General features: G+C 45.4%; 1 long non-coding RNA gene and 1 other non-coding gene across 2 annotated transcripts; one reads left to right on the plus strand and one right to left on the minus strand.

Moving 5' to 3' along the window:
- The first annotated feature begins 5,597 nt into the window (after positions 1 to 5,597).
- LOC130540980 (uncharacterized) lies at positions 5,598 to 26,372 on the plus strand. Its single transcript, XR_008955017.1, has 3 exons — positions 5,598 to 5,792; positions 23,727 to 23,829; positions 26,193 to 26,372. It is a non-coding gene; the product is annotated as an uncharacterized LOC130540980 (long non-coding RNA).
- On the minus strand, positions 10,580 to 10,713 carry LOC112437797 (U8 small nucleolar RNA). Its single transcript, XR_003026311.2, has one exon. It is a non-coding gene; the product is annotated as a U8 small nucleolar RNA (small nucleolar RNA).
- Positions 26,373 to 26,972: the final 600 nt, after the last annotated feature.

The raw sequence follows: 26,972 nt of genomic DNA on the forward strand, positions 1-26,972 counted from the left end.
CTTGGGAGGCTGAGGCAGGAGAATCTCTTGAACCTGGGAGGCAGAGGTTGCAGTGAGCCGATATTGCGCCATTGCACTCCAGCCTGGGCAACAAGAGTGAGACTCTGTCTCAAAAAAAAAAGATAATACAGGGGAGCATTGAGTCAGCTGCCAAATTGCGAGGTACAAAATATACAAGTAGAAAGAGTAGAGGAGACCATTGAGGACTTCCTGCACTAGATCAGGACTTTAAAGGATGGAAAACAGTTGGGTAAAGAAAAGATAGAAGGATTGTTTTCGGACGATACGGTGCTTCTTCAAAAATTGAATTACCATACTATACGGTTTGGCTGTGTCCAAAACCATATATTTTCGGTACCTCATGTAAGTGGAATCATACAGTACTTGTCTTTTTGCGACTGGCCGATTTCACTTAGTATAATGTCCTCAAGGTTCATCTATGTTGCAGCATTTGGCAGAATTTTCTTTTTTTCAGGAAGAATAATATCCCATCATATGGAATAGTGTTCCATAATATTCCAAAATATGTATGCCACATTTTGTTGATCTGTTCATCTGTCAGTGGATGCTTGGGTCGCTTCCACCTTTTGGCAATTTTTAATAGTACTGCTATGAACATGCATGTACATGAATCTGTTTGAGTTCCTGCTTTCATTTCTTTTGGATTATATACCTGGAAGTAACATTGCTGGATATATGGTGTATTAGTCCATTCTCATGCTGCTAATGAAGACATACCCGAGACTGGGTAATTTATAAAAGGAAAGAGGTTTACTTTATTTATTTATTTACTTCTTTTTGAGACAGAGTTTCACTCTCTTGCCCAGGCTAGTATGCAGTGGCCCCATCTCAGCTCACTGCAACCTCCGCCTCCCGGGTTTAAGTGATTCTCCCACCTCAGCCTTTGAGTAGCTGGGATTACAGGCACCCGCCACCACACCCGGCTAATTTTTGTATTTTTAGTAGAGACAGGGTTTCACCATGTTGGCCAGGCTGGTCTCCAACTCCTGACTTCAAGTGATCCACCTGCCTCAGCCTCCCAAAGTGTTGGGATTACAGGCATGAGCCACCACTCCCGGCACTAGGGGCCTGTTGAAGGCCAAAAATCGTTCAAGGCCTGCTCAGAGAAGCAGTTTCCTAATTGCCATGAGGCAAGTACCTCCAGGCAGAGAAAGGATTTTAGAATTGGAATTAAAATCAAATCCTGGCCTGGGGTGGTGGCACTCACCTACAATCCCAGCTCAGGAAGCTGAGGTAGGAGGATCCCTTGAGCCCAGGGGTTTGAGTTCAGCCTGGGCAACATAGTGAGACCTGCATCTCTAGAAACAAATAAAATAGGTGGGGTGTGGTGGCTCGCTCCTGTAATCCCAGCACTTTGGGAGGCCAAGGCAGGTGGATTACTTGAGGTCAGGAGTTTGAGACCAGCCTGGTCAACATGGTGAAATCCCGCCTGTATTTTTTTTTAATATAAAAAACATATTCAATTAAAAAAAAACAAAAACAAAACAAATCCCAGTGTGATTATTTGGATGTGCTGTTTCTTGAGCTAGATTGCTTAATTCTCTTTTTTTTTCTTTTTTTTGAGACAGTCTCACTCTGTCACCCAGGCTGGCGTGTAATGGCATGATCTCGGCTCACTGCAACCTCCGCCTTCTGGGTTCAAGCGATTCTCCTGCCTCAGCCTCCTGAGTAGCTGGAATTACAGGCGCCTGCCATCATGCCCAACTAATTTTTGTATTTTTAGTAGAGATGGGGTTCCACCAGGTTGGTGAGGCTGGTCTTGAACTCCTGACCTCGTGATCCACCCGCCTCGGCCTCCCAAAGTGCTGGGATTACAGGCGTGAGTCATGGCGCCCGGCGCTTAATTCTGTTTATTATTATTATACCCTTGTCTCAACACCCATTGCTGGGCTCATTAAAACCCACGGGTCAACCTAAAACCACTTTTCAAAATTTCTTGACCAGTTCTTTCTCAAAACCCCCTAGCAAGAAGCTAAAATAGACTTTCTGGTCTTCCCTTGTTTCCTTACCATTCCCTGAAAATCCAGCGACAGAGGCCAGTAGCAAAAATGAGGAAAAGTCAGGATGCAGGCAGAGAACCCATGTGGGATTTTAAATTAGCTGAGAGTTATTTATATCAGTTTTTATTCCAGAGATTTCCTGGTGTCTTGTTAGCCGAAGATGATGAGTATGCAGTTTGACAATTTTTTTTTTAATGAGCCTGTTTTTTTTTCTTTTTTTCTTTTTTAAAGATAGGAGTCTCATTATGTTGCCCAAGGTGGCTTCGAACTCCTGTGCTCAAAGGATCCTCCTGCCTCATCTTGCTAAGTAGCTGGGAAAACGGGCCTATTTTGAAAACAGTTAATTGTACTAATGAAGCTTGATAACCTTATAATAGATTTTCTTTTGAAGTTCTTCTGCCAAAACATGGTGAAATAATAGGCACCTTTATCTATTAGTCATATTTATAGTCTCTACCCCAGGTAATCCGGGATTCTTTGTGAGCAAATGTCACTCTCCATTCAGGCTGCTGTGGAATATCATCTATCTTTGCAAATATTTACTTTCACACCTCCCATTTCAAGTGAGTTTTCTAACAATTTAAGCCCTTGTCCACCCTTCTTTGGATGATCCACCACACCTGGCCCCACTGCAGATTTCATAATTTTATTTTATATATTTATTTATTTATTTTTGAGACAGAGTCTCGCTCTGTTGCCCAGGCTTGAGTGCAGTGGCGGGGTCTTGGCTCACCGCCAGCTCTGCCTCCCAGGTTCACAGCATTCTCCTGCCTCAGCCTCCCGGGTGGCTGGGACTACAGGCGCCCGCCACCACGCCTGGCTATTTTTTTGTATTTTTAGTAGAGACAGGGTTTCGCCATGTTAGCCAGGATGGTTTCGATCTCCTGACCTCATGATCCATCCGCCTCGGCCTCCCAAAGTGCTGGGATTACAGGCGTGAGCCACCACGCCCGGCTATTTTTTTTTTTTTTTTCAGAGACAGTCTCGCTCTGTCGCCCAGGCTGGAGTGCAGTGGTGTGATCTCGGCTCATTGCAACCTCCACCTTCCAGGTTCAAGCAATTCTCCTGCCTCAGCCTCCCGCAAAGCTAGGATTACAGGCGCATGCCACCATGCCTGGCTAATTTTTTTGTTTTGTTTTGTTTTGTTTTGAGACAGAGTCTTGCTCTATCGCCCAGGCTGGAGTGCAGTGGTGTGATCTCGGCTCACTGCAACATCTGCCTCCCGGGTTCAAGCAGTTCTCCTGCCTCAGCCTCCTGAGTAGCTGGGATTACAGGCGCCCGCCACCACACCCAGTTAATTTTTGTATTTTTAGTAGGGACGGGGTTTTACCATGTTGGTTAGGCTGGTCTCGAACTCCTGACCTCATGATCTGCCCACCTCGGCCTCCCAAAGTGCTGAGATTACAGGCGTGAGCCACCGTGCCCGGCCTAATTTTTGTATTTTTAGTGGAGATGGGGTTTCACCATGCTGGCCCGGCTGGTCTGGAACTCCTGACATCGTCATCTGCCTGCCTTAGCCCCCCAAAGTGCTGAGATTACAGGTGTAAGCCACTGCGCCTGGCCAGATTTCATAATTTTAAAGCATTAACTTAATCCAAACATGAGCAGGAGAGGATAGTAGTCCCCCATTGTTTGCAGGGAGTACACTCCAAAACCACCAGTGGATGCCTGAACCACAGATGGTACCAAACCCAATTGCCATCAATAGAAACATGTTTGATACTATGGAGACAAAGTGGAAAAAAAACATAATTTTTTTTTTTGAGACAGAGTCTTGCTCTGTCACCAGGCTGGAGTGCAGTGGCACGATCTCGGCTCACTGCAACCTCCGCCTCCTGGATTCAAACGATTCTCGTGCCTCAGCCTCCCAAGCACCTGGGATTACAGGCATGCACCACCACACCCAACTAATTTTTGTATTTTTAGTAGAGATGGGGTTTCAGCATGTTGGCTAGGCTGGTCTTGAACTCCTGACCTCGTGATCCACCTGCCTCGGCCTCCCAAAGTGCTGGGATTACAGGTGTGAGCCACCGCGCCCAGCCAAAAACCATAATTTTTTCTTTTTCTTTTTTCGAGACAGAGTTTCACTCTTCTTACCCAGGCTGGAGTGCAATGGCGCGATCTCGGCTCACCACAACCTCCGCCTACCGGGTTCAAGTGATTTCTCCTGTCTCAGCCTCACTCTGTTGTCCCAGGCTGGAGTGCAGTGGCACGATCTCAGCTCACAGCAACTTCTGCCTTCTGGGCTCAAGTGATTCTCCTACCTCAGCCTCCCAAATAGCTGGGATTACAGGCATGCACCACCATCCCTGGCTAATTTTTCTATTTTTAGTAAAGATGGGATTTCACCATGTTGGCCAGGCTTGTCTTGAACTCCTGTCCTCAGGTGATCCACCCACCTTGGCCTCCCAGAGTTCTGGGATTACAGGTGTGAGCCACTATGCCCGGTCAGCATCAGTATTCTTGTGCTATGGGGCCATCATGAAGTGAAATAAGAATGACTTGAACCCAAGCACTGCAATACAGAGACAGCCGATGTGGTAACTGAGAGGGCTCCGATGTGACTCATGAGTGGGGACATCTATGGCATGGAGATGCTGGACAAAGGGAGGAATCCCACCGCAGGTGCAAGACTTCATCACACTACTCAGAATGGCAGGTGCAACTTAAAGCTTATGAATTGCTTATTTCTGGAATTTTCCATTTAATATTTTTGGACCTTAGTTAACGGAAGGTAACTGAAACCATGGAAAGTGAAATCATGGTTAAGTGGGGCTATGACAAATTGTGACCACCAAAAACAACAGAATTCATAACTGGCACGATGCAGCTATTTCTCCACTAAGGGCCCTGAGTGTTCTTTGAGTGTAAAATTTGTGTTTCTATTTTGGTGGTTATCTAAAAAAAAGCTAGCATCTGTGTGTTGCAGATCATCTGGCTGATTACCGCACAGCTCGAATTCTGCTTCATGATGCCTGCATTCACATTTTGTCTTGGATTCCAGCTGTACTGGCACTACTGAGATGCTGAAAGCTCGGGATCCCCTATAACCATGTCTTCTTCCTCACCAACCCAAGAGTACGACTGCAGAATTGCAAAGCCAGTTCTTCAGTGTAACATGCATATTTGATGATCGGTGTCCACCAAATTACAGGCTTTTATCTTTTTAATCTTTGGGAGTGAGAGTAGTTGACTTTTAATTTATGAATTTGTAATAAAAGCAAAAATGTCTGGAGAAAAGCGGTAAACTGGAAATTATGATTGGTGTAATTTACAATAGAAATAGGCAATTTCGAATAAAGAGCAGAAAACCATACCTAATTTATGCATGAGGACAGAATGCATACTGAAATTAAGACAAGATTGACACTGAAAGACTAGGCAGAAAAAAAAAAACAGAACAGAAAAAGAAGAGAAGAGTGGTGGAAATGTCAACAGATTCCTAGTGGAAATATTTGCTCACAGCCATCAAGCTGTACAAGTTTGAAAAAGTAAGATCAACAAAATATATTACCAGGATCTTTCTGAACTGGCTCTCAACCTTTTATTTTTCCCTCATCCCATTCTATTTATACACATCACAGTCCCAACAATAACACAAGAAATTCTCCAAGTTTCCAAGAAGGGAAGATGGAGTGGAGGGCGCCCACCCTATCTCCAGTGGACAGCCCCTGGGCTACTCCTCTCCTGATGAGAAAATGCTCACTTCAGCCAAGTGCAGAATGGTCCCCTTTGTTTTCGTGGGTATCATTGGAGAATGAGTTCCTTCATGTAAGTAAAATTTCACTGTCACTCATTAGGATGGCTAATATCCAAATAAACAGAACAGAAAATAACAACTGGTGAGGATGTTGGGAAATTGGAATCCTTGTACATTGCTGGTGGGAATGTAAAATGGCGCCATTGTTGTAGAAAACAGTAATGACGTTCCTCAAAAACTTCACCCTAAAATTACCATATGATCTAGCAATTATGCTTCAGAGTATGTTCCCAAAAGAAATGAAAGCAGGCACTGATATGGCATGGCTCTGGGTCCCCACCCAAATCTCACCTTGAATTGTAATCCCCACAAGTCTAGGGAGGGACCTGGTAGGAGGTGATTGGATCATGGAACTGGTTTCCCCCATGTTGCTCTCATGACAGTAAGTTCTCACAAGATTCGATGGTATTATAAGGGGCTTTCCCTTCACTCACACTCTCTCTTGCCGCCTTGTGAAGAAGGTGCCTGCTTCCCCTTTGCCTTCCACTGTGACCATAAGTTTCCTGAGGCTTCCCCAGCCATGGGGAACTGCGAGTCAATTAAGCCTCTTTTGTTTATAGATTGCCCAGTCTCAGGTAATATATCAGGCAGTATCTTTATAGCAGTGTGAAAACAGACTAATACAGGGACTCAAACAGATACTTGTACTTCCACATTTCTAACAACTAAACTGTGGAAGCAACTTAAGTGTCCACTGATAGACGAATGGAGAAACACAATGTGGAACATACATGCAATGGAATAGAGTTCAGCCTTAAAAGAGAAGGTCATTCTTTTTTTTTCTTTCTTTCTTTTTTTTTTTTTTTTTTTGAGACAGGGTCTTGCTCTGTCATCCAGGCTGGAGTGCAGTGGCATGATCTCGGCTCACTGCAACCTCTGCCTCTCAGGCTCAAGTGGTCCTCCCACCTCAGCCTCCCGAGTAGCTAGGACTATAGGTGTGCACCACTATGCCTAGCTGATTTTTGTATGTTTTTAGTAGAGACAGGGTTTCACAATGTTGCCCAGGCTAATTTTGAACTCCAGAACTCAAGCACTCTGACCACCTCAGCCTCCTGAAGTGCTGGGATTACAGGCATGAGCCACCGCGACTGGCCTAAATTGTCTAGCTTTTAATCTGCCTCATTGCATCTGACAGCTACAAACTACAACCCTTCCCTGTTCCTGAATTTTCTTCCAAAACACATCTGTAATGCCACTGCCATGCCTGCAAAGCAATGATGACTCTTCATCAGAATAGGCAAAAATTCACCTCCCAATCCGACCCCAATCTACCTCCAATTTACCTCATCTCCTGCACCCCCATCCCTAACCCCATGCATGATAATCATAGTCTTTTTTTTGAAACAGAGTTTCGCTCTTGTTGCCCAGGCTGGAGTGCAATGATGCAATCTCTGCTCACTGCAACCTCTGCCTCCCAGATTCAAAGGATTCTTCTATCTCAGCCTCCCAAGTAGCTGGGATTACAGGTGCATTCCACCACGCCAGCTATTTTTTTGTGTGTTTTTAGTAGAGACAGGGTTTCATCATATTGGTCAGGCTGGTCTCGAACTTCTGACCTTGTGATCGCCTTGGCCTCCCAAAGTACTGGGATTACAGGCGTGAGCCACTGCGCCCAGCCTTTTTTTCATGACTTTAATACTCTAAGGAATGGCACAGCTCCAAATCCTCACAAATATACTTCATTCTTTGTAGTATATGTTTCTCTGCCTTATGAAACTGTACACTCCTCAAGTCCAAATTAATTCCAACGTCACCTTGATTGGTCCCACACTGACCTCTAGCCTAAATTAATCACTGTCTCCTCAGGAGATTCAGCATATTTGTTTCTACGTTGGATGACCTTTGCATAAGGAACCAACCGGCTGTTTGCTCAGAAGGAGGCTGTGGCAGCATAGGCACTTACACTGTCATATTCAACACACTGAATTCTAGATACCTGCCTGGCTGTCTCTTCTGCTGCAGGATCAAGTCTTATTTAGTTTTCTGTCCCAGTGTCTAGCACAGTGCCTTGAATGGGGAGACACTCAGCCATCATTTACTAAATTGAAATGAATTGTTGAGAATGCATTGCAGATGCACCTGAATTGGGAGTTACCAAAAAGAGAGAAAAGAGGAAATTGTACTGGAGTCAAAGATAAATTTAATCTAATTCATATTTATGAACACAGAGATCATGTCAGCATGTGAAACTCTAGTGAATGAATTAGGGCAGCAGACCCCAACCTTTCTGGGACCAGGGACCGGTTTCATGGAAGACAATTTTTCCATGGACCAGGGGTGGGGAAGATGAAACTGTTCCACCTCAGATGATCGGGCATTAGATTCCCATACAGAGCACGCAACCTAGATCCCTCACTTGCGCAGTTCACGATAGGATTCCTGCTCCTATGAGAATCTAATGCTGCCGCTGATCTGACAGGAGGCGGAGCTCAGGCAATAATGGCTCACCAGCCGCTCGCCTCCTGCTGTGCTGCCGGTTCCTAACAGGCCACAGACCGGTACCTTCACAGAAGAAACAACCTGGGCCCCTTGCCTATTGTTGGTGTGTCCCTTCCCACAGTCACACCCTCTTGTACCTGTCCCTGGGAGGAAAACACAAGGTATCAGTAAGTTTGAAATTCCCGGGCCGGGCGCGGTGGCTCACGCCTGTAATCCCAGCACTTTGGGAGGCCGAGGCGGGCGGATCACGAGGCCAGGAGATCGAGACCATCTTGGCTAACACGGTGAAACCCCGTCTCCACTAAAAATACAAAAAATTCTCCGGGCGTGGTGGCGGGCGCCTGTAGTCCCAGCTACTCCGGAGCCTGAGGCAGGAGAATGGCTTGAGCCCGGGAGGCGGAGCTTGCAGTGAGCAGAGACTCCGTCTCAAAAAAAAACAAAAAACAAAAAGAAATTTCCCATCCATGAGTTTTTCACTTTTTCATCTTCTTGGTGCAGGGAATTCCAAGTATTTAAGAAAGCAAAATGAGGCCAGGTGCAGTGGCTCACGCCTGGAATCAATCCCAGCATGTTGGGAGGCCGAGGCTGTTGTATCACTTGAGGCCAGGAGTTCAAGATCAGCCTGGCCAAAATGGTGAAACCCTGTCTCTAATAAAAAATACAAAAATTAGCTGGGCATGGTGGTACGTGCCTGTAGTCCCAGCTACTGGGGAAGCTGAGGCAGGAGAATGGCTTAAACCCAGGAGACGGAGGCTGCAGTGAGCCTAGATGGTGCCACTGCACTCCCGCCTGGCGACAGAGCGAGACCGTCTCAAAACAAAACAACACACAAAAAATTCTGTACACATCTCTTTTGTATTGCATGCATACGGATGGATGGATGGATGGACACACAAGTATTTTACTTTGAATAAAAAGAAGTATAACCTTTCTTGCTGAGCACGGTGGCTCACACCTGTAATCCCAGCACTTTGGAAGGCCGAGTTGGGCAGATCAGAAGGTCAGGAGTTTGAGACCAGCCTGGCCAATATGGTGAAACCCCATCTCTACTAAAAATACAAAAATTAGCTGGGTGTGGTGGCGGGCACCTGTAGTCCCAGCTACTCGGGAGGCTGTGGCAGAATTGCTTGAACCCGGGAGGCGGAAGTTGTAGTGAGCAGAGATCATGCCACTGCACTCCAGCCTGGGCAACAGAGCGAGACTCTGTCTCAAACAAACAAACAAAAAAGAACTATTGCCTTTCTTACATCTCCCACAGTCCAGAATGATGTAGCTCCATTTCTAGGCTAAACAGAAAGATGGATCTTCCTGAAAACATGATTTAAACATAATTTCTTTTTAGGGCTGAGCATGGTGGCTCACACCTGTAATGTCAGCATTCTGGCAGGCAGACCAGCCTGGGCAACAAAGCAAGACACCTTCTCTACAAAGTAAATACATAAATAAATTAGCTGAGCATGGTGGTACACACCTGTAGTTCCAGCTACTCCAGAGGCTAAGGTGGGAGGATCGCTTGAGTCCTGGAGTTTGACACTGCAGTGAACTATGATCACACCACTGCACTCCAGCCTGACAGCTTGGCTCCTCCCTAGTGATTTCTAATGTGCATCCAAAGTCAAGAACCACTGCATATAAACAGTTCTGCAGCTTGTATTTTTGTTTTGTTTTTGTTTTTTTAACAATATGTCTTATAGATCCTTGCATAGGAATACATAAGAGTGCTCTCTTTTTAATAGCTGCATAGTATTCCACCAGGTGATAGAGTATGAAGGCATTTATGGACATCAGATAGTTCTCTTCTTTTTCTGAGATGAAGTCTCACTCTGTTGCCCAAGCTGGAGTGCAGTGGCACAATCTCGGCTCACTGGAACCCCCACCTCCCAAGTTCAAGCAATTCTCCTGCCTCAGCCTCCCGAGTAGCTGGGACTACAGGCACGCACCACCATGCCCGGCTAATTTTTTTTTTTTTTTTTAGTAGAGACGGGGTTTCACTATGTTGGCCAGGCTGATCTTGAACTCCTGACCTCGTGATCTGCCTGCCTCGGCCTCCCAAAGTTCTGGGATTACAGGCGTGAGCCACCACACCTGGCCTGATAGTTTTCAATATTTTGCTCTCACAAGAAATGCTGAAACAAATCACCTTTTATATCTATTGTTTTGCACATATGTATATACAGCTGTTGGATAAAGTCCTACAAATACCATTGCTGAGTGAAATAATAAGATCACTTGTAATTTTGCTAAATATTTATAAGTTCGCTATTTAGTTAACTACTTGTAATTTTGCTAAATCTTCCATGATAAACATTTGATAGACATTATTAAATTGTCCTATGAGGTTTAATTTTTTTCACAACAAATCAGATATGAACAATCAGAGTTTGCAAGTCCTGATTACACAGAGACATTAATCATGGATCGTGCAAACTCCAATTATCGTGTTCTATCTGCCCTCCAAAACGAGGAACAGGTAAGGATTATCCCACCTGATGATAGGATTACATTATTAATCCAGGTTTATAAAAAGTTTTCAGAGTGACAAAGTGTGATTTTATTTTAGAGACACATATGCGAGAATATGATTACTGTGTTTGGTTTAAATTTCAAAAAGTGACAAGAGATTGTAGAAGTGGATCATTTGTCATTGTTAGGGTTACAGTGTCTTTCCTGATAGGGCTGGTTGGCGGCTCAGTTTCTTGTTCTTTCTTGTCATTAAAGAGTTTTGTTCTCAGAAAGGAAATAATCTGTGCTCTTTGATGTGGTTCAGAAAAAAGAGACCAACACCACATTTTAAAACTCTTTGTGGCAGATCGTCCACGAGCAGCTCTTTAAGAGAAGCAGCTCACAGAGCTCTGGCTCAAACAAGAGAAGTTTTTAGAGAACATAGAGAATGTCTGACTCTGGAAGAATTTCCTCAAGAAAACACAAAAGCAAAGAATGGAAAATGCAAACACAATTATTCTTCCTCTGATGGGAATAACTTTCCAGCTCAAATGAATATTTATTTGTTTGTGTGTGTGTGTGAGACAGGGTCTCGCTCTGTCACCCAGGCTGGAGACCAGTGGCACGATCTCGGCTCATTGCAAACTCCACCTCCCGGGTTCAAGCAATTCTGCCACAGCCTCCCGAGTAGCTGGGACTACAGGCGCCCGCCACCATGCCCAGCTAATTTTTGCATTTTTAGTATAGACAGAGTTTCACCGTGTTGGCCAGGCTGGTCTCAAACTCCTGGCCTCAAGTCACCTGCTTGCCTTGGCCTCCCTAAGTGCTGGGATTACAAGCATGAGCCATCTCCCCCGGCCTCAAGTGAATCTTAACTTTGAGGCTATGCCAGAAGCTGAAGACAGTAAATCAAGCACTAAATTAGAAACACACTCTTCAGATGGGCACAGTTGCTCATGCCTGTAATCCTAATGCTTTGGGAGGCCAAGGCCGGAGGATCGCTTGAGCCCAGGAGTTCAAGACCAGCCTGGGTGACATAGAGTGTAGAGACCCCATCTCTACAAAATAAATAAATAAATAAAAAGTAAAAAAAAAAAAAAAAATCAGCTGGATGTGGTGGTTCACTCCTGTAGTCTCAACTACTTGGGAGGATTGCTTGAGCCCAGAAGTTTGAGGCTGCAGTGAGTTATGATCGCACCACAGCACTCCAGCCTGGGTGACAGAGCCAGACCTTGTCTCTGAAAAAATATATAAATAAAATAAAAAGAAACATGCTCTTGCACAAAAAAGTATTTTGCTTTAGGAGCAAAAATAGACACCTTTTGGACGTTTCCACATTTTTATACGATTGAGGATTCCACTCTATAACATGTCTCTCTTCTCCTTCCTTCTTGAATTCTCCTTTCTCCTCCTCCTCTGAGAGAGAGACAACAGACAGACGCAAAGACAGATACATGGAGATACAGAGGGAAACAGAACAGATCTTCTGGCATGGCATGTTTTTAAAATAGCTGTCAGGATGTGCTGAGAGAAATGGACCATCATAAAATAGATCATTTTTATGTCAAATGAGTGTTACTATATGTTTATGTTTCTTTTCTTTCTTTTCTTTTCTTTTTTTGAGGCAGAGTTTCACTCTTTTTTTTTTTTTTTTTTTTTTTGAGACGGAGTCTCGCTCTGTCGCCCAGGCTGGAGTGCAGTGGCGCGATCTCGGCTCACTGCAAGCTCCGCCTCCCGGGTTCACGCCATTCTCCTGCCTCAGCCTCCCGAGTAGCTGGGACTACAGGCGCCCGCTACCACGCCCGGCTAATTTTTTGTATTTTTAGTAGAGACAGGGTTTCACCGTGTTAGCCAGGATGGTCTCGATCTCCTGACCTCGTGATCCGCCCGCCTCGGCCTCCCAAAGTGCTGGGATTACAGGCGTGAGCCACCGCGCCCGGCCCAGAGTTTCACTCTTTCACCCAGGCTAGAGTGAACTGGCATGATCTCGGCTCAGTGCAACTTCTGCTACCTGGGTTCAAGCGGGTAGCAGAGGTTGCCTCCTGAGTAGACTCAGCCTCAGCCTCAGCCTCCCAAGTATCTGGGACTACAGGCATGTGCCACCACGCCTGACAAATTTTGGTATTTTTAGTAGACCTGGGGTTTCGCCATGTTGGCCAGGCTGGTCTCGACCTCCTGACCTCAGGTGATCCACCTGCCTCAGCCTCCCAAAGTGCTAGGATTACAGGCATGAGACACCATGCCTGGCCAGATATTCATATATATATACACACACATATATATATATACACACATATATATATATATACACACACACACATATATATGCACATATATATACACACATATATATACATATATATATACACATACACATCTCTCTCTCTATATATATATATATATTTTTTTTTTTTTTTTTTGAGATGAAGTCTTGCTCTGTCGCCCAGGCTAGAGTGCAGTGGTGTGATCTTGGCTCACTGCAACCTCCACCTCCCGGGTTCAAGCAATTCTCCTGCCTCAGCCTGCCGAGTAGCTAGAATTACAGACGCGTGCCACCCTACCAGGCTAATTTTTGTATTTTTAGTAGAGGCGGTGTTTCACCATGTTGGCCAGCCTGGTCTTCAACTCCTGACATCAAGTGATCCACCTGCCTCGGCCTCCCAAAGTGTTCGGATTACAGGTGTGAGCCACCGTGCCCGGCCTCCTATATTTCTTGAAGAAATTCGAGCATCAGCTTTTGAATTGTATCAGTTGAAGTTCTGTGATAGAAAGCAATAGAAATTGACTCATGAATGTAAGCCAAAAAAGGTTGTTTCAATGACACTGAGAAGCTCACAAAATTAAAAGCAGGAACCAGGACAGGTCTGAGAATCACAGTGGCAGAGGCCTGTAAGAAACTTCTGTTGGGGATCTTGCTATCCAATGATTTATTCAAATTCCCAGGAAAAGTAATCTGATTGCATTAGCTTCACCACATGCCTACCTCTTGTGATCAGGGGCTGAGTCTGACACCAGCAAGGGGAGAGGGAAGTTGAGAAATATCATGGCCATACTGCAAATGCTGCCCCCCAAATCACTCAGTAATTTTTAACCATGCATATTGGATCTGGGTAAATAAAAGTGCTATATTGAGATGCTAATCACAGCTATATGACTTTGCTCTTCATGAAAATGGGTAGAGGCTGGGTGCAATAGTTCATGCCTGTAATCCCAGCTCTTTGGGAGGCCAAGGTGGGGGGATCGCATGAGGCCAGGAGTTCAAAACCAACCTGGCCAACCTGGCGAAAGCCCGTCTCTAATAAGAATACAAAAAATTAGCCAGGCCTGGTTGCACACGCCTATAATCCCAGCTACTAGAGAGGCTGACTCACGAGAATCACTAGAACCCAGGAGGCAGAGGTTGCAGTGAGCCAAGATCGTGCCTCTGCACTCCAGCCTGGATGATGGATTGAGACTCTCTCTCAATAAAAGAAAATGGGCCTGGCGCGGTGGCTCATGCCTGTAATCCCTACACTTTGGGAGGCTGAAATGGGTGGATCACGAGGTCAGGAAATCGAGACCATCCTGGGTAACATGGTGAAACCCTGTCTCTACTAAAAATACAAAAAATTTGGCCGGGCATGGTAGCACGCGCCTGTAATTCCAGCTACTCGGGAGGCTGAGGCAGGAGAATTGCTTGAACCTGGGAGGCAGGGGTTGCAGTGAGCCAAGATTGTGCTACTACACTCCAGCCTGGGCGACAGAGCAAGACTTTATCTCAAAAAATAAAAAGAAAAAGAAAATGGGTAGAAATCTTGATTAGGATTAGACCTGGACAAAGATATTTCCAAAAGTCTCTTGTGAAACTGAAAAGTAATGAACATGTTTCAGTCTTCAGACAGTGTCTATCATTTTTTTTAAGTGTTTAAAAAGTAATGTGCCAATCTTTGTACTCCTATGTTCATAGTAGTACTACTCACAATAGCCAAAGGATAGAAGCAACTCAAGTGCCCCTTGTTTCTTCCATTCATGAATGAATAAACAAAATGTAGTGCGTACATACAATGGAACATTCAGCCTTAAAAAGGAAGGAAATTCCGACACATGCTCCAACATTGATGAACCTGGAAGACACGAAGCTAAGTGAAATAAGCCAGACACAGAAAGGCAAAGAGTGCACGATTCCACTTGTATGCGGTATCTATGATAAAATAGTCAAATTCATAGAATCAAAGAGTGGAATGGTGGTTGCCAGGGACTTGAGTAGGAGGCAGGGGGGAATTATTGTTTGATGGGTACAGAGTTTCATTTCAGTTGTTGTGGTTCTTTTGTTTTTTGGGGTTTTTTTTGGAGACAGAGTCTTGCTCTGTTGTCCAGGCTGGAGTTCAGTAGCGAGATCTCGGCTCACTGAACTCCGCCTCCCAGGTTCAAGCGATTATTTTTGCCTCAGCCTCCAGAGTAGCTGGGATGACAAGCGTGCGCCACCACACCCAGCTAATTTTTGCACTTTTAGTAGAGACGGGAGTTTCGCCATGTTGGCCAGGCTGGTCTCAAACTTCTGACCTCAGGTGATCTGCCCACCTCGGCCTCTCAAAGTGCTGGGATTATAGGCGTGAGCCACCGGGCCTGGCCACATTTTTTTTTTTAAGGCTGGGGGCAATAGTAGAGATGCCTGCAGCACAACTAAGGAGGGTGAAAAAGGAGGTGGGAGGACTATTGTCAGACAGCCTTCCTATACCACAGATTTCTGCAATGGATTAGTTTGGCTGATTCCAAGTATCATAGTTGGTCATTCTTTAATTTATAGAATAAAAAAATCCATGAGTTCTAAAGGAACATTTCAAAGCCAGGAAAAGACTTTTTAAAATGTATGTTACAAGTCTAGCTGGTAATCCGAAGCCCTCCTGCATTGACACGGGCTTTCCTCTCTGAGTTGCTCTGCAGAGCCCAGGAAAATAATAAAACCTTTATGACCAAGAGTACTATTTCATTTCCTTTCTAAACGAAACCCATGAAAGGCCACCCATGCTGGCTGGTGTGGATGCAAGCGAAACTTAACTGTAAATTGAAGCAACTATATTTCTTCTGCCTCTATGTTGAAAAAACAAACAAAAAAAGAATAAAACAAAAATGAATATAATTTAAATATACAGCAACTGCTGGTTTTCATCTTAATAATTTACAGTTGATGAAGCTGGGAGGTTATCTATTGGTTTTTCATGTGGTTAGTTTCAAAATATGACTTATCCTCTCCAGGCCATGGCTTTCTGGCTTGTTCAATTTACTTCCCCCAGTTCTTTGGCCCCTCTTCTGCACAAATGCCCTCCCAGCCCTCAAAGGCCCTCCCCGCTTCTGAAACTATCTCCCACAACCATCAAGATTCTTTCTAGGCTGGGCGCAGTGGCTCACGCCTGTATTCCCAGCACTGTGGGAGGCCGAGGTGGGTGGATCACCTGAGGTCGGGAGTTTGAGACCAGCCTGACCCACACGGAGAAACCCCATCTCTACTAAAAATACAAAATTAGCCGGGCTTGGTGGCACATGCCTATAATCCCAGCTACTTGGGAAGGCAAGGCAGGAGAATAGCTTGAACCTGGGAGGTGGAGGTTGCAGTGAGCCGAGATCGCGCCATTGCACTCCAGCCTGGACAACAAGAGCAAAACTCCGTCTCAAAAAAAAAAAAAAAGATTCTTTCCAGAAAGACTTCTATAGAAAATTTTTTCTAGGCTGGGCACAGTGGCTCATGCCTGTAATCCCAGCACTTTAGGAGGCCAAGGTGGGCAGATCACTTGAGCCCAGGAGTTTGAAACCAGCCTGGGCAACATGGCAAAACCCTGTCTCTTCAAAAAATCCAAAAATATTAGCCAGGCATGGTGGTGCTCACCTATGGTCCTAGCTTCTTGGGAGGCTGAGGCAGGAGTATTACCTGAGCCCAGGAGGTCGAGGCTGCAGTGACCTCCAGTGATTGCACCACTGCACTCCAGCCTGGGTGACAGAGTGAGATCCTGTCTCAAAACAAAAACAAAAACAGAAAAAAAAAAACACACGAAAATATTTTCTGGAAAGTCTTCTTGGACCTCTTCAGATCTCTTCCTCCAGTGAATTCTGTGACACTAATTACTTTTTTCCCCCCATGATACATAGGGCTTTGGGCTATGAAAGTATAATTTTCAAAAAGATAAAAGCCTGACTCTCATACAAATGTAGAATGAACACATGTCAATTATGTATGTAACTAATTCACAAGGGTGCCAGGAGGATGTAAAACTAGTTCAAAGGAGAATTCAAAGAACAGAGATCTATGTAGTCAGACAGGAAAGGCAGCCAAAAATAAGCTTTTTTTTTTTTTTTTTTTTTGAGACAGAGTCTCGCTCTGTCGTCCAGAATGGAATGCAGTGGCACAATCTCGGCTCACTGCAACCTCCACCTCCTGGGTTCAAGTGATTCTCCTGCCTCAGCCTCCTGAGTAGCTGGGACTACAGGTGTGTGCCACCACACCCAGCTAATTTTTGTATTTTTAGTAGAGACGGGGGTTTCACCATATTGTCCAGGCTGGTCTCGAACTCCTGGGCTCAGGTGATCTGCCTGCCTCAGCCTCTCAAAGTGCTGGGATTACAGGCATGAGCCACCACGCCCAGCCAAGAATAAATTTTCTAAATCACAGGCAAAATTGGTTAATGTCCTAACGGGCAATAGAACGGTAACCTTCCGAGTTATCTCGGATACTCTTGGAAATCTACTAGTTAACATGTAACTTGAGAGAATCTGAGCCTTCGTCATTAGTAAATAGCAAGAAGACAAAAGTGTATCTCCCAGTATTAAATAATCCTTGGGTGGGCTCTGGGCTAGATATGCTCCAGTATGATATTGAAATCTCCCAGTATTAAATAATCCTTGGGCGGGCTCTGGGCTAGCTATGCTCTGGCATGATATTGAAAGATATGCAGGAGTCCTTTCAGCTTATATCCAAGTTTTTGGCTAATTTGCCTTCACTGGGTCAACCACCCCATTTCATAAGAGGAAATACAAGTCTGGAGAGATTAGTTTACTTGTCTGAAATCACACAATTGGTAGGAGCTGAGCTAGAACATGAAACTAAGTCGGTGTGGCTATAGCTTATACTTCTCCAAATGCATACTAAAGGGTTAGAGATCCGCAGCCAGTGGAGTTAGCAGAGAACACGTCTCACTTGTGTGTGCACGTGGGAATCCAGGGGATATGAAATTTTTTTTAACCAGGGGATAAAAAACTGTTTGTTTTTTTGAGACAAGGTCTTGCTCTGTCACCCAGGCTGGAGTACAGTGGTGTAATCACGGCTTGCTGCAGCCTAGACTTCTGCGGCTCAAGCAATCCTCCCACCTCAGCCTCCTGAGTAGCTGGTATACAGGCATGCACCACCATGCCCAGCTAATTTTTTTATTTCTTGTGGAGATGGAGTCTCAGTATGTTGCCCACGCTGGTCCCAAACTCTTGGGCTCCAGCCATCTTCCCGCCTCAGCCTCCAAAAAGCTGGGATTACAGGTGTGAGCTACCATGCCTGACCAACAAATGCTTATTGATTGTCGTGAAAGTCCAGTGGCCTAGCTAGACTACCTTTCAATACCACTGGTGAGAAACAACAGCTTAGTAGTATATAACTAGCTGATCTTAGGTGCCATTTAGCAAAAGAGTTAAATGACTGTATGTTTTATTTTATTGGCTAGATTGTAATTTTGAGGCCAGGTGTTTGAGGCCAGGTGTTTGAGACCAGGTATTTGGAATTCACACTTACCCAGTAAGTATTTGTTGAGTACTATCTGTGGCAGATTACCTTGCCTCTATTTTTTTTTTTTTTTTTGAGACGAAGTTTTGCTCTTCTTACCCAGGCTGGAGTGCAATGGCACAATCTCGGCTCACTGCAACCTCTGCCTCCTGGGTTCAAGCGATTCTCCTGCCTCAGCCTCCGAAGTAGCTGGGATTACAGGCATGCACCGCCACGCCTGGCTAATTTTGTAGTTTTAGTAGAGACGGGATTTCCCCATGTTGGTCAGGCTGGTCTCGAACTCCCAACCTCAGGTGATCCGCCCGCCTTGGCCTCCCAAAGTGCTGGAATGATTACAAGTGTGAGCCACCTCACCCAGCAGATTACATTTTTAAAAGGTAGCCACACCTACATATTTATCCCACCTCACATGCCCTTCCTACACCCTTTCCAGGGAAAGGAAACCCAGGTTCCCCCACTGCTTGTATCTGAGCAATGACTGCTCTAAGGGAACACAGCAGAAGTGATGCAGTGATGCTCCCTGGTTTCTGAGGCTAGTTAGTAACCATGAGGGAGGAAAATAGGGTTTAGACAAAGGGAAACTAAAGCAGATTCACACTGGCTTCCTAGAACTAAATCAAAAGGAAAACCCCAACTTTCCACACCTAAGCAATGAAAGGACAGGAGGCTACTCCCTTTGCAAACCCTGCCCCCTTTTTTCTGTGTGACAGATGGAAAATCAAAAGTACCTCTGATTGGTTGCTTTCTGCAACCAATCAGACTGACTGTGGGCCACTACTTCATTTACATAGGGTGTAACCAAGTGTGTGCGGAATAATCCGTGAGTTCTTGGTCTTGCTGACTTCAAGAATGAAGCCGTGGACCCTCGCAGTGAGTGTTACAGTTCTTAAAGATGGTGTGTCCGGAGTTTGTTCCTTCAGATGTTCAGATGTGTCCAGAGTTTCCTCCTTCTGGTGGGTTCGTGGTCTCGCTGACTTCAGGAATGAAGCTGCAAACCTTCACAGTGGGCCTTACAGCTCTTAAAAGCAGTGCATCTGGAGTTGTTCATTCCTTCCAGTGGGTGGTCTTGCTGGCTTCAGGAGTGAAGCTGCAGACCTTCGCAGTGTTACAGTTCACAAAGGCAGCAAGGACTCAAAGAGTGAGCAGCAGCAAGATTTATTGCAAAGAGCAAAAGAACAAAACTCACACACTGCAGAAGCGGACCCAAGCCGGTTGCCACCGCTGGTTCCGGCAGCTTGCTTTTATTCCCTCATCTGGCCCCACCCACATACTGCTGATGGTCCACTTTACAGAGAGCTGATTGGTCCATTTTACAGAGAGCTGATTGGCCTGTTTTGACGGGGTGCTGATTGGTGCATTTACAATCCCTAAGCTAGACACAGAGTGCTGATTGGTATATTTAAAATCCTCTAGCTAGACAAAAAAGTTTTGCAAGTCCCCACTAGATTAGCTAGACACAGAGCACTGCCCCGGGGAAGGCAGGTGAGGCCCTTGGAGAATTCCAGCGCGGTGTGGTAGGGCCGGCAGTGCTGAGGGACCCGGCGCACCCTCTGCAGCTGCTGGCCCTGGTGCTAAGCCCCTCACTGCCTGAGCCGCCTGCAGGGCCCGTGGAACCCACGCCCACCCGGAACTCATGCTGGCCCGCGAGCGCCACGCGCAGGCCCGGTTCCCGCCTGTGCTTCTACTTCCCACACCTCCCCTCAAGCAGAGGGAGCCGGCTCCGGCCTCAGCCAGGCCAGAGAGGGGTTCCCACAGTGCAGTGTCGGGCTGAAGGGCTCCTAGAGCATGGCCAGAGCGGATGCTGAGGCCGAGGAGGCGCCGAGAGCAAGCAAGGCTGCTGGCACGTTGTCACCTTTCACAAGGAACCAATGGGAAACCTTTAGAGGGTATTTAAACCCCAGAAAATTCTGTAAAGGGGCTCCTGAGCCCCTATGCTGAGCCGGTTCCCACCTTGTGGAGTGTACTTTTGTTTTCAGTTCCTTTTGTTGCTTCATTCTCTCCTTGCTTTGTTTTTGCGTTTTGTCCAATTCTCTGTTCAAAACGCCAAGAACCTGGACATCCTCCACCAGTAACCAAACGGTTATAGTATCACCTGGTTCTCTATCTTTTCCTCTGTCCGGATGCCTGCCCTTTGAACCTAACCACCACATTGTGAGGAAGCCCACTTGGAGAGACTCTGTGTGGATGTTCTGACCAACGTCCTTGGGCCACCAGCCAGCAGCTCCATGTGATGAACCCCAGACATGGGAGTGAACAGGGCTTCAGATGATTTCAGCCCACACTCTTCAAGTCTTCCCACGGAGGCCCAGACATCGTGGAGCAGAGGTCAGTTACCCCTGCTGTACCCTCTCTGAATTCCTAACCCACAGAAACTAAGAGAGATAATAAATGACTTTTGTTTTGTTTTAAGCTACAATGTTTTGGAGTCACTTCTTCCGCAGCAATAGGTAATTAATACACCAGCTATGTTCTTGGCAGGTTGGCATTGCTGGTTTAACTTTTCATCCGCAGTTCAAATGTAAGCGTCACGAGGTTTTTTAATTCCAACTTCGCCAAGCCATGAATTTGACCCTTGCCAGGAGCAGGGGCTCACGTCTGTAATCCCAGCACTTTGGCAGGCTGAGGCGTGAGGATAGCTTGAGGTCAGAAGTTCAAGACCAGCCTGGGCAACATAGCAAGGCCCCTACCTACAAAAAAAAAAAAATTAGCCTGGCCTGGTGGCATGTGCCTGTAATCCCAGCTACTTGGGAGACTGAGGTGGGTGGTTTGTTTGAGCCAGGAAGCTGTGTTCATGCCACTGCACTCCAGCCTGAATGACAAAGAGAGACCTTGTCCAAAACAACAACAACAACAACAACAACAACAAAAAAGAACTCTGCTAAATGACATTTCAGCAACTGTTCCAGCCAACGCATAATGACATTTTATAGGGAACTGCTTTGCTAGAGGGGAGATGTGCACACTTGTAGCATTATGAAGGTCTCCGGAGGTATCCCTTTAAGCTCTCAACGGCCAACCGTGCTTCTTTATGTTTTCCCAAGGCTCTGAGCTCAGAAGTTCCCAGCCTGTGAGGTATGAGAGTTTCCCAAGTCTTCTGCCAAAAAACCTCAGTTCAGGAGAAAAATAAACTCAAGAGTCCTCTGATTAAACCAGTCTTTATTGCAGTCTGACTTGGAGCTTTTGGCCTTAGTGGCAAAGAAGGTGATTAAGTAGTTTTCCCAGGAATAGGCCTAATTCAGCTAAAGTGGACTTTCAGGAATATTCTGTTTAAGAGCATGAGCACATACTACTACAAACAGCAGCTTTTGTTTTGTTTTGTTTTTGTTTTTGAGACGGGTGTCTCACTATGTTGCCCAGGATGGCTTCAAAGTCCTAGGCTCAAGAGATTTTCCGAGTAGCTGGGACTACAGGTGTGCACCACTGCACACGGCGCTAATCCCATTTTACTTATCCATGTGTTTATTTACTGTCTCCCCCACTAGGATGTTGTATTCGTCTGTTTTCACGCTGCTGATAAAGGCATACCTGAGACTGGGCAATTTACAAAACAAAGAGGTTTAATGGACTTACAGTTCCACATGGCTGGGGAATCATGTCGGAAGGCAAGGAGGAGCAAGTCACGCCTTACATGGATGACAGCAGGAAAAGAGAGCTTGTTGTGCAGGGGAACTCCTCTTTATACAACCATCAGATCTCATGAGACTTATTCACTATCACAAGAACAGCAGGGAAAGACTTGCCCCCATGATTCAATTACCTCCCACCAGGTCCCTCCCACAACACGTGGGAATTCAAGATGAGATTAGGGTGGGGAAACAGCCAAACCATATCAGATGTGAACTCCATGCCAGCAGGAACCTCTGTTTTTTCACTTATATATCTCTGGTGCCAAGAGGCTATCAAATAATAAGGGCTGAATAAATAAATGATCCATTTTCACGTACTTTTAGGTCATTGTGTAAACATGCTACTGCTACTACTACTACTAATAATATCAATAATACCAACCTGGGCAACATAGCAAGACTTCGCCCCTACAAAAAAAATCAAAAACGTTAGCCAGGTGTGGTGGCACATGCCTGTGGTCCCAGTTATGTGGGAGGCTGAGGTGAGAGGATTGCTTGAGTCCAGGAGGTTGAGGCTGCAGGGAGCTGTGATCACACCACTGTACTCCAGCCTGCATGACAGAGCAAGACCCTGTCTCAAAATTAATAATAATATCAACAGTAACAACAACTGTTTCATATGGTTAAAATAAAGAGATGGTCAAAAGCATGATTTCATGAATCACACAGCTTATTGCCATACATATTTTTTTTCTTTATCAAAATGCTAAACGGGGAAGAATAAAAATCTCACAGAGGCCGGATGCAGTTCACACCTGTAATCCCAGTACTTTGGGAGGCTGAAGCGGGCAGATAACCTGAGGTCAGGAGTTCGAGACCAGCCTGGCCAACATGGTGAAACCCTATCTCTACTAAAAATACAAAAATTAGCCAGGCATGGTGGCGGGCACCTGTAATCCCAACTACTCAGGAGGCTGAGGCAGGAGAATCACTTGAACCTGGTAGGTGGAGGTTGCAGTGAGCCGAGATCACACCATTGCACTCCAGCCTGGGGAATAAGAGTGAGACTCTGTCTAAAAAAAAAAAAAATTACACTTGATAGATGAAGTACATTAAAAAAAATTACACTTGATAGACGAAGTCACATAGTGAGTAAGCTCCAACTTCGAGTCCAGTTGTTAAAATGGAGTTGCCCAATTAGGATGGAGGCAGTCTTCTGTGGATGCAAAGTCTAATCAATGTTGAGGTGTAACTTTCTAGGAGAGGTTCTAGGAAGAGATGGCTTGACCAATGCAGCAGAGATCCATGACAACACACAGGCCCCTCAATGCCAGGGGCGGGGACAAAAATTATCTCATCTAATTCTCACAGTTGTTCTATGTAGATATTACTACTCTGCCCATTCTACAGTAAAGAAGTCGAGCTTTAGAGATAGTACAAGTTGGATATTCCTAATCTGAAGATCAGAAATTTGAAATGCTCTAAAATTTGAAACTTTTTGAGACTGACAATGCTCAAAGGAAATGTTCATTGGAGCATTTTGTATTTTGGATTAGTGATGCTCAAGTGGTATAATGGAAATATTCTAAAATCCAAAAAAATCTCTAAAATCTGAGACACTTCTGGTTTCAAGTATTTCAGATAAGGGATGCTCAATCTGTATTTTTCCTCAAGTCACATGATTGCAAGCAAAACTAAGCTCAGGCCTGACTCCAAAGCCAGTTTTCTTTTCTTTTAATTTCTTTCTTTTCTTTTAGATGGAATCTCCCTGTGTTGCTCAGGCTGGTCTCGAACTCCTGAGCCCAAGCGTGCATCAGCCTCTCAGTAGCTGTGATTACAGGCATTGAGTCACCACTCCTGGTAAAGCCTATTTTCTTAAAGTCATACAATGCTGTCTCCCTGCCTAAAAAACAGTTTAGAAATCACTGCTGTAGACAGAGAAGCCACTAATCTTTGTTGGTTGATGATGAAGCACTGTACTTGACAATGGAAATACCACGTGACCTACCTCTGGTTGTATCCTATATATTTTTTTTTGAGACAGAAGTCTCTTGTCCCCCAGGCTAGAGTGCAATGGCACGATCTCGGCTCACTGCAACCTCTGCCTCCCGGGTTCAAGCGATTCTCCTGCCTCAGCCTCCTGAGTAGCTGGGATTACAGGCGCCTGCCACCACGCCCAGCTAATTTTTGTGTTTTTAGTAGAGACAGGGTTTCACCATGTTGGCCAGGCTGGTCTCCAACTCCTGACCTCAGGTGATCTGCCTGCCTCGGCCTCCCAAAGTGCTGGGATTACAGGCGTGAGCTCCTGGCCACTTCTGATACTTTGAATTTTCCATCTGCCCAGTAGGAAAGGGGGAGGGGTTTGCAGTAGCCTCTGGTCCTTTTGTTCCTTAGGTGTGGAAAGTTGGGGTTTTCCTTTTGATTTAGTTCTAGGCAGTCAGCATTAATCGGCCTTGGGTTCCCTGACTCCAGACCCTATTCTCCTGCCTCAGGACCAGGCAACTAGAGGCCACTGCTACAGACCCAAACCCTCTGGGATTATTTAAGATATCCAACCCTAAACTGTTGACTCTGCCTGGCCTGGCCTTTCCTGAGGAAACTCTAGTACATGCCCTGGCTTCGGCTTTCCCCTTGCTCCCACTTCCATCTCCAGACCAAAACCTGGAGCTTCTTCTGTGGCCCTGTGTGGCAGGGTATGCCCCCTTCTCTCAGGAAATCTCTCAGATAAAAGCCATCTGTTAATGACATTGGCCTCTCTGTGCCATCACTCAACCATGTCCACAAATTCAAATCCCACAGGTACAAATTTCAAAACACGGGACACCCTGAGTTAATCAGGGGAGAAACTGATTTAGGAGGCTTCCTGCAGAACTGAGTTGATGGTTTCCAAAACTCCTTTTATTCTATCACAGTAATACCTTCATAGTCATATGCACTCATTTATTTATTTCAGCTCAACTTGGAACCTGCAAACTCTGAAACAAGATATTAAAATCAGTTTTTTAAATATGGAACTATACCCATCAAAGTATTTCCTACTCTATTTCTTGCCTCATTGAACATCTTCTTGTCGATTGATTCATGTAACTGCCAAAGCCCAGAGTATTTCAGGAGCAGAGACTCCTTAGTTTCCAGAAATATTTTTCTCATGGTTCCCATTAATAAATTTTAGTGGCGGCTGGGCATGGTGGCTCACGCCTGTAATCCCAGAAATTTGGGAAGCTGAGGAAGGCAGATCACTTTAGGTCAGGAGTTCAGGACCAGCCTGGCCAACATGGCGAAACCCCATCTCTGCTAAAAATACAAAAAATTAACCGGGCACGGTGGCGCATGCTTGTAATCCCAGTTACTCAGGAGTCTGAGGCAGGTGAATCACTTGAACCCAGGAGAGGCAGAGGTTGCAGTGAGCCGAGATCACACCACTGCACTTCAGCCCGGGCAACAGAGTGAAACACTGTCTCAAAAAAAAAATATATATATATATATATATATTTATTTATTTATTTATTTATTGGAGCACACAGGCACCCAGAGTAAACATTATATTCGCTGACCTCCCTGGCAGCCATGTGTGGCCATATGGCTGAGTTCTGACCAATAGGATGGATGGGTGCAAAGTCCATGTGGCTCACAACCCATCTCTTCTCTCTTCCTCATTGTCCCTTCTTTTTTTTATTTTTATTTTTGGAGATGGAGTCTCGCTCTGCCACCCAGGCTGGAGTGCAGTGGCGTGATCTCGGCTCACTGCAGGCTCCACCTCCCGGGTTCACGCCATTCTCCTGCCTCAGCCTCTGGAGTAGCTGGGACTACAGGTGCCTGCCACCACACCCGGCTAATTTCATTGTCCCTTCTTGCATCCTGGATGCTGGGAATGCTGATGCCACCACATTGGACCATAAGGACTGGTTCCTGAAAACTTCTGGGAGCAGATTGCTTATGCTTCAATTTGTCATCTTGTTAAACAACTGTTAGCTGGGGTTTTCTGCCACTCGCAGAAAAGCCAAATCATTACTAATTCAGTGGTAAATGGTGTAAGTGAAGCAAGCACTCAAGGAGGTGGCAGTGAGTGACAAAATTAATAACTACATGGCTTAGCTGAGATTGCATCCTAAGGACAAGAAAAGCAATAGTAATAATGGCTTGCTTTTTATAGTGCTTTATAATTTTAACATACTTTCAAATGTTTTTTCTCTTTTGATCCTCATAATAACCTCCTTGGCCAGAGAAATAACAGGACTTTGGTGCTATTCTCCAAGCTGAAAGCCATCCTCTTCGGCCCTGAGGACACAGCTTTTTCTGCCATAACTCACTGTCTCCACTGGCTCAATTAGCCAATTAGTGGCATTGTAGAGGGCTGAGATGTTACTTTTTAGTTTCCAATAAAATTCTCAAGTTGGTTTCAATTCTCCTTATAATGATGATAAAGTCAAAGCTCAGAGGAACTGAACGATGGCCCCTTAAAATTTATATTTTGAAGCCCTAACTCCCAATGTGAATGTATTTGGAGATTGGCCCTCTTTAAAGAGGTAATTATGGTTAAATGAGGTTACAAGGGTGGGGCTTAAGGCAATAAGACTGGTTTGCTGAAAAAAAGGGGAAGAGGCTGGCCGCAGTGCCTCATGGCTGTAATCTCAGCACTTTGGGAATCTAAGGCAGGGGTTTGAGACCAGACTGGGCAACATGGTGAAACCCTGTCTCTACAAAAAATTTAAAAATTAGTGTAGGGGGGTGCCAGGCGTGGTGGCTCACGCCTGTAATCCCAGCACTTTGGGAAGCCAAGGCGGGTGGATCACCTGAGGTCAGGAGTTCGAGACCGACATGGCGAAACCCCGTCTCCACTAAATATACAAAAATAAGCAGGGCACAGTGGCACACGCTTGTAATCCCAGCTACTTGGGAGGCTGAGGTGGGAAGATTGCTTGAGTCCAGGAGTTTGAGGTTACAGTGAGCCATGATTGGGCCACAACAGTCTAGTCTGGCAACAGAGTGAGACACCATTTATA

Source organism: Pan paniscus, chromosome 17 (genome assembly GCF_029289425.2).
Source record: "Pan paniscus chromosome 17, NHGRI_mPanPan1-v2.0_pri, whole genome shotgun sequence".
Taxonomy (NCBI): Eukaryota; Metazoa; Chordata; class Mammalia; order Primates; family Hominidae; genus Pan; species Pan paniscus.